This window comes from Branchiostoma floridae, chromosome 10 (genome assembly GCF_000003815.2).
Source record: "Branchiostoma floridae strain S238N-H82 chromosome 10, Bfl_VNyyK, whole genome shotgun sequence".
In the NCBI taxonomy this organism is placed as follows: Eukaryota; Metazoa; Chordata; class Leptocardii; order Amphioxiformes; family Branchiostomatidae; genus Branchiostoma; species Branchiostoma floridae.
In genome coordinates, this window is record NC_049988.1 from 2,252,444 (window position 1) to 2,260,480 (window position 8,037).

At 43.4% G+C, this 8,037-nt stretch overlaps 1 long non-coding RNA gene across 1 annotated transcript; it reads left to right on the top strand.

Moving 5' to 3' along the window:
* Nucleotides 1–295: 295 nt before the first annotated feature.
* On the top strand, nucleotides 296–7,150 carry LOC118423785. Its single transcript, XR_004832113.1, has 2 exons — nucleotides 296–491; nucleotides 6,333–7,150. It is a non-coding gene; the product is annotated as an uncharacterized LOC118423785 (long non-coding RNA).
* The last annotated feature ends 887 nt before the right edge of the window (nucleotides 7,151–8,037 follow it).

Below are 8,037 nucleotides of genomic sequence, written 5' to 3' on the forward strand. Positions count from 1 at the left end.
GATTGAACTGTTGTAGTAAAAGTGACACTAGTGTGGTAGACTGACAACTACACTCATAGCTTCGTATTAATTGGTGCCACTTTTACGAGTCGACTATCAAACTTGTTTAACTTCTACAACTACAGCCGTGGCATGGGTACGTCGCAATTGTCACTACTACTTAAGTAGAATCATTAGACTACAAAACGACACAACATACGTGCTCATTTTGTTAATTTTTTTGAAATCAGGCGAAAATGAGCGCGTGGATGTCATCCATAAAATTTACTTGCTGTGGCCTTATCTTGTGAAAGAAGGGCTGAGCCCCGTAGAGACTCCCAGTGAGCACTAGAGACGGGTCGTCTTCTCCCGAGATGCCGCCACAACTGTGTCAACTGTGTTTGGACTATTTTAACTCCTCAGAGTCGGATAATGACCAGGAAACGCGCTGAAGTTTGGGCACTGGGTGTCCAACCTGTCAGTGGCTTTTCAAGAATTTCCAGAACCGTAAGGTAGGTTTACATGCTTGTTTGTTTTGAACATTCATATCTCACAAGGAAAATTACCCACGTTGCTATACATGTTGGTTTGGGTATTAGGAAAATACATCCCATACATCAGATTTTCAGATGACTGGCGAGAGTAACAGATATCTCTACACGGTGAATTGTATCAAGACCGGAGAGGCCTGGTGGCATTTCTCTGTGACCGCCCAGTATAATTTTTTTTTCGGTCCACAGATTAACAACGAGAGCCTTTTTGGAATCCATGTACAAATCCCCGTTCTCGGAGTAACGCCACCGAAACTTAACTTGAGTAAGTAAAGTTGTCAAACCAAGTTTCTTAGGATACATTATATTATGGCATTCATCCCATGTTTATTAGACGATAGACACTTGAAAAACTCAAGACCAGAAAACAAAAACAACAAGAAACTAGAGTTCGGCGACCTCATACCTCCATGAAAATTTAGAGCTTTCATAAATTTCATGCAATTGACTAACACATTTACATAATTTATGCATGGTGTTGTTTATCATTGACTAACGTACACATGTCACAATTATAAAATTCCCATTATTAATCATAAAGCGGTTTTGCAATTTTTACATAAATTATGCAAATAAGTTCCTCATTACCATATTTGGTATCTGCTTATATTCTACCTATCATAATTAACATGTGTTACATTTATTGAAGTCCAGTTATTGAAAACAATGGAATTATACAATTTCATCATTAATTATGCAAATTAAGCTGTCATTTGCATAACATGTATATCATTATGAACATCTTTGCCTAAGGTACCCGCATGCCTAATATGATGCCAATACGTCAATCCTTTCTGCAGTTATCCTCATTGGAATGTCTTGACAAAAACGCCCCTGCAGTTCCCAAATTAAATGTTAGGGGGCTGAAACTTGCCCCACTTTGTCATGACACTGAAAGGTATCTACCACCCAAATGTCAAGACCATATCACGTCAGGGACAAGAGATACATAGAAAAAACTGCTATGATAGAATATTCTCATTTATTATGCAAATGTAATATAATTTTGCATAATTAGTATTTCATTTTGTACAACATTGTCTGAGGTACCTACATACCAAAAATCATGAAAATCCGCTGTTCCCTTCTTGAGTTATCGTCTTCAGAAGTTTTTAACAAAAATGCCCCTGCTATCCCAAAATTAGACGCTAGGGGGCCCAAACTTATGTCACTCATTCCTGAGCGCAAGAGCTATCTAACACCCAATATAGGGACCATAGCTTGTTCAGAACACGAGATAGCAAAACCGGAAGTTGCGCTGCAGTACCAAGGGAAGCCGCTAGGGGGCCCAAAATCTAATCACTTCCAGCTTTCATCACACCCTACCAACACACCAAGTATGAAACCAATCCATCCAGCCGTTCTTGAGTTATCTTGTTGACAGACAGACAGACACACACACAAACGCAGGGTAAAATATAACCTCCATGACATTTCATGGAGGTAGCAACTAGAATATGCCGGGTTCTGAAGTGGATGCAGGGTCGGACATATGGTTTGGTCGTTACATGTATAATGGTGTGATCAGTCTCTTGTTTCCCAAGACTGGTGTAGATAACGATCTATGGTATGTGTTATGGCTTGCACTCGGACCGCCATCGTTGACCCAGAGAATTGTGACAGTGGGATTCAAGTACTCTTCAAGCAGAGGTTAGGCTGCGGCTGTGTTTTTTTCGGGCTTTCTATTTTGTATTTTATTTTGCCTTGGCTTTGACACGACTTTGACACAGCAAAATAAAATACAAAATAGAAAGCCCGATAAAAACGACTAAAAAACGTTAAAAAAACAGCCACAGCCTAACCTCTGCTTGGAGAGTAGGGTTCAAGCACCGCCAACCGACTTTGCCTAACGCCTGTCATGCTTTTGTCCGAATCGGTTGGGTGCTTGGTTTTGGGAGCTTGGCTGGCCGGATCCGGCGTAGCCTGGTTACCAAACCCCAGCCCGATCTCAGGTATCTATCGTGCCAACACGAAAGATATTTGAGGTTGGGGTATGGTATCCAGGCTAGATCCTTCGTAGGGATTCGAATTTCGGGAGCGACCTTGGAGTAGAAACATTCCCATGATTCTGACCTCCGCTGTGCAGTTATGCAGACACATTATCCCTAATTCCAAGTAGAAACATCTGATTAGGACTGGACCGTCACCCCCAGTAGACTCTCTTCTTTTGTGTAGGTGAATAACTTAACGGACACCAAGGAGAAGTTTGTTGTAACTATGATTTCAATTTAGTGTATATTTCATTTCCTGTGCTGCTAAACAACACAAACCTGAGCGCGAGCGATAAACGTCTTACAACTACAAGCAACTATTTTCCAAGCAGAGGTTGGGTAGCGGGGATCAGTATTGGCCAGGATTTTAACTTGCTTGGACCCCCCGCTGGCCGATGAAAATCCAGGCCACTGCCAATGTAGACACACGACGTATTCCATGTAATAATGTCGAATCACTGCATTTAGCCCACATGGGCATGAACATGCAAATAATGATCTCTGTCACTATCCCCGCTACCGAACCTCTGCTTGGAGACAAGCGACCTTTTCCTCAAATCCGGGACAAATGCAGTGGTGCATGTCTCCATCCCAGCAGGACACGGAGGCCGGGTCACAGGGGCAAATCAGCCTTCTTCACGGCTTCTATGCGCGTGTTTCTAGGGGAGGTAACACGATCTTTCGACATACTAGTAATACCTACCTGACATAATACTCTACTAAGGCCATGTTGATTTGATTATATGGATGACATCCTCTGGGAACTCCAAAACTGATGCGAGCGAGCGAATAAAAAAAAAGTATGGCCCCACCAAAAAAGTTGCCTTCAGTATGAAATCAAAGTGGCCAGGAAGGTTGAACATAGGACTAAATACACATAGCATGGTATACCAGCAGTTAGGTGTAGGGACCAGTACATCATACGGGTGCAAGACTTTTTTTTTTCTTCTTGGACCAATCAAAAAAAAAAAAACAGACCTGAAAAAACAAGAGATGAACAGGTTTCGCCAATTACAAAATGGACACACTATGTCGGCAGCCATTTTGGGTCTTACCGGGGGGCCAAGAAGACAACCAGAGCGAAGTCAAGTAGAGTTTATAGTCAATTGTACCAAGTTTCTACAGTCAAAGGTACAGAGAAAGTTAGCCTTTATTACATGGAGATGGGATCTTAAAATGCAGTGGGAGTCCAATAATCCACCAAACAGATTCCTTTGAAGCAAAATTGACCAATTACCATTGTATCGAGTATTGCCAGTTCTCATGTTTCCACAGACAATCAGGTCCAGGTTCAGGTCCGGACCTGGAAATGATCCTCTGGACCTGAATTTTCTGTACTGGTACCTCCCCCAACCAACAATAGATTTTTTTCTTTCTGTCCTTTCACATCTTATTCTTTGACTTTAGATTCATTTTGGCATTCTATGGCATTAGTTATCTGTTTACTGCTACTTTTTTTCAATCTACGGAATATTTGTGCTCATTTTACAGCTGTTTTGCACAATTTATTGTGTGGTCGAAAACTTTTTTTTTTTGGAAATGGCCGAAAATTGGTGCGAGCGCGGATGTCATCCATATAATCAAAGCAACATGGCCTAAGACAAGATATATAGCAAATCAAGGCCCCCTCCCCTTTAAATCTAACAATAGAGGCCAAAGGCGTAGAAAGGCTGTGAAGGAGGTAAGACGTCGCCAGTGATTTCACTCCTTGGAGATAGCGCCCCCTCCCCTCAACAATAAAGGCCAAAGGCGTATATAGAAAGGCTGTGAAGGAGGTAAGAAGTCGTCAGTGATTTCACTCCTTGGAGATGGTAACCTCCTTATGAGCGATATTTCGGGAGTGGGGGGGCCGGTGTCACACTCACCGGAAGTACTCGCATGTGCTTTCGGAATGTCCAAGCAGATACATGGGAGGAAAAGTCATTATCCAAGGGCTAAACTAACCTCTACATTAAATATTTTCGTTTGAAACATACCGTTAACTTTGGAAATGATAAGCACGTGTTTGACGTGTTCCCTGTTGTGGTAAAACACCCGACGTTTCTGAACACAGTATCAGGCTATACAGGTCCTGTCTCCACACACACAAACAAACACTCCAGTTCCAGAATTCCATCGCCATATAAATGAATAAAACCATATATGACAGAAGGTCATTTTGTCGTATTCTGTCCATGTATAAAGCAGTCTTACTAGATAGCAGAGTGTTCCTTGAACCTTGAACTCTACTCTTGAAATGTGCCAAAATCTCTGTATCCCAAGAGTCTCTACTCTTCAAACTTTCTGTGTACCTTCCTTCATATCTGATCGATAGTCACTCAACTGCTTCCGTTAGCTGAGACTCCACCATTAGCAAGACATTGTGGCCGATGTCAGTCATATTTATAAGCAGGTTCGGCGCTGCTATTTTACTTTGACCTACGTTCAACGTCACTCAAGATGGGATGGTCTTCAAACAAATCTCCTTATGTGTGTGATAGTCACTTAACTGCTTCGTAAATGTTATCCCGACTATCGTTATCGAGAAAGTGGCATATTACATTTAGAAGCGTGTCTGTATGGGAGTACTTGGATTTATAAGCTACAACAGATACATTTGAAGCGTTTACAGTAATCTCCAAGTAGATACTACGGTAGCGTAAGATAGTATCAAAAGCTGCCAGAGGAGTAAAGCCGGCTCAGGAGTGTGCTTTGTTACCGGGCAAATGGACACATTTTGGCTGACTACGCTCCTTGACCAGTCTGGTACTATCTTATGCCATAGTAGGATCTGCTTTGAGATTAGGTTTACAGTACCGCACACTACGGGCACTGGACCGGCCATCAGGATGTTAATCCCAAACAATCAATTAATTATGTGATAATCAGCTGTAAATGGCCGTTACACACGCCCAGGCGTATGTCCCTTTCTGTTCGATTTCAAGATGCTGGTAGACATTTGAAGCCTTTTAGAAAAGCCTTGTCAGCCCACAAAAAGTTAAGATTACAATACGCTTAAATTTTAGAGTTAGACGAATATGCCTTAGACCGGTCGGTGACATGTCATAGGCCGTTGCCAATAGCAACAAACGATGAACGAAAAAACAAACACCGTCAGTACCCACTGGGGTAGGCAACTTGTCATGTTTTCCCATCGTCTTATGTGCTGTGCTTGGAGCTTCCTGCTTGGAAATTGGTTGATTGACAGTGATGCAGGTAACGCTACTATCATGTTATAAGATCCGACATGATCGACATGTTTTTAATTTATATTAGGCAAGCCTTGTGACCCTACATGTAAATGTAGTGAGCTTTAGCATACTAACGCTTTATACCTGCGTAGATCAGGTGCTAAAATGTAAAATCAGCTTTAAAACGTTTTAGGAAAAGCGTCAGGAAAAAGGCACCAACCATTCGGGGATGTATTAGTATAGTAGAGTAGCTGTTTCTCCAACCTATCAAGTGACTCACTCAAGACCCCCTCCCGTCTTGTCGGCAATTCCTAAAACGCTTGTTAGTTAATGTTACCAACCACAACTTTCACACAACAGACACGCTACCACGAAAAAGTAGGTGGTACATATTCTCCAAGCAGAGGTTGGGTAGCAAGGATTTGAAGTGGCCGAGATTTTAATGGGGAGCCAAGAAGTAAAAAATTCCAGCCACTACTCAGTGACTCAACCTGAAGAGACCAAATACATCCAACATTTTTTTTTCAATTACATGAATTTCCTATCTATTTTGTAGACATGTTTTATTCTTCACTGTCGCCCAACATATGACACAAATGTCATTCCACCTTCCTAATAGCCCTTTAACACTTTGTTTACAGGACCCCTTGTACAAGACAGACGACTTCACGGTCGTCCCGGCAGGGTCCAACGATGGTCAAGAGATGGTACCCTAGTTTGTGAAGGTCATCACCAGCTACCAGGACAAACAGCGCCTGAAACTCCGTGCCAAACAATGACGGGGTGTATGTGAGGGAGTCGATTGAGAACAAGCCTCTCGAAGAATACACTGCCAAGTATGAGGAGATCGTCGCTGTACATCTGTCACAAGATAAGACACGTACTCCACTGGCCGGCTGACTCCCCTAGTGTACTATAGACTCTATTTGTCCACTTTCTACAATTAGGTCATCGATCCGCGGAGCCTGGTAGAGGCTAGTAGCAGAGATAGAGAGGGCCTGAAACGCCGTGAAACAGGCCATGGGATTTAATGATGTACTTATTCCACTACGAAATGTCTTGCCTGGATTGGTGATTGGAGCATAAAATAATTCGGTTGCCTGACAGACTGAAACAAGACTATGGTGTGTGGTAATAATGATATTCCTATGTCTTTTTTCAAGTACACCTGTGTTGTCAAAATGTGGGGTAACACAATTAGGAAAGACCTTCATCCGGTTCTCAGGAGGAAGGTTTTCCAAAATTGCATTTCTATTTGGATGTCTAAATCTCCTTGCCGGAAATATAACTTTCTAAATACGCGTGTCCAGTGTCCAAGAAAGTACAACATTGACTTCTTCAGTGTAGTGTGACGCTTTTCATGATGCTATTAATGTAGTGTAATAGCAATACTGTCAATGTTGACATTCATTGTAGCATATCAGTTGAATACAAAACTAAAAACTTTGATAGGACCGCTGAATTTTGTGAGAACACGTTATTGAATCATCTCATTCTTTTATAGAGAATCGCTCCTAGGAACAGGGCCGTTATTAACGTTTAGCCGTTCTGGTGGCACGAGGCTTTTAGCCGCGCCGACGTTACAAGGCTGTTGGCCGCGCTGCGCTGTGATACGGCGGCTTTTAACCGCGCTGCAGCTGGCGGCTTTTAGCCGCGCTAGCTGCGACCGACGGCGCGCTGAAGGCACCGGCGGCTTTTAGCCGCGCTGAAGGCACCGGTAGCTTTTAACCGCGCTGAAGGCACCGGCGGCTTTTAACCGCGCTGAAGCAGCGGCGGCTTTTAACCGCGCTGAAGGCACCGGCGGCTTTTAGCCGCGCTGAAGGCAGCGGCGGCTTTTAACCGCGCTGAAGGCACCGGCGGCTTTTAGCCGCGCTGAAGGCACCGGCGGCTTTTAACCGCGCTGAAGGCACCGGCGGCTTTTAGCCGCGCTGAAGGCACCGGCGGCTTTTAGCCGCGCTGAAGGCACCGGCGGCTTTTAACCGCGCTGTGTCGGGCGGATTTTAGCCGCGCTAAAGGCACCGGCGGCTTTTAACCGACCTGTGACCGGCGGATTTTAGCCGCGCTGATGACCATCGGCGGCTTTTAGCCGCGCTGATGGCGCTTTATTATAGCATACTCAGCAGCTTCACTTTCAACATTTGGGTATCTTGAGGTTTGAAAATTCGAGACGAAAAAAGGGAACAAATTGGATTTTCCCCTTTAAATTTGGATCGTGTTCTGATCATCTGTATCCCATTTTCTCCCACACTTTATCCCTTTTTATTTATCCTTGTGCCAGACCAAATATTGATTGTTCTGGAAGCCCAAGTTCCAAGTTTCGTCTAAGCTTACCTAACGTACAAAATA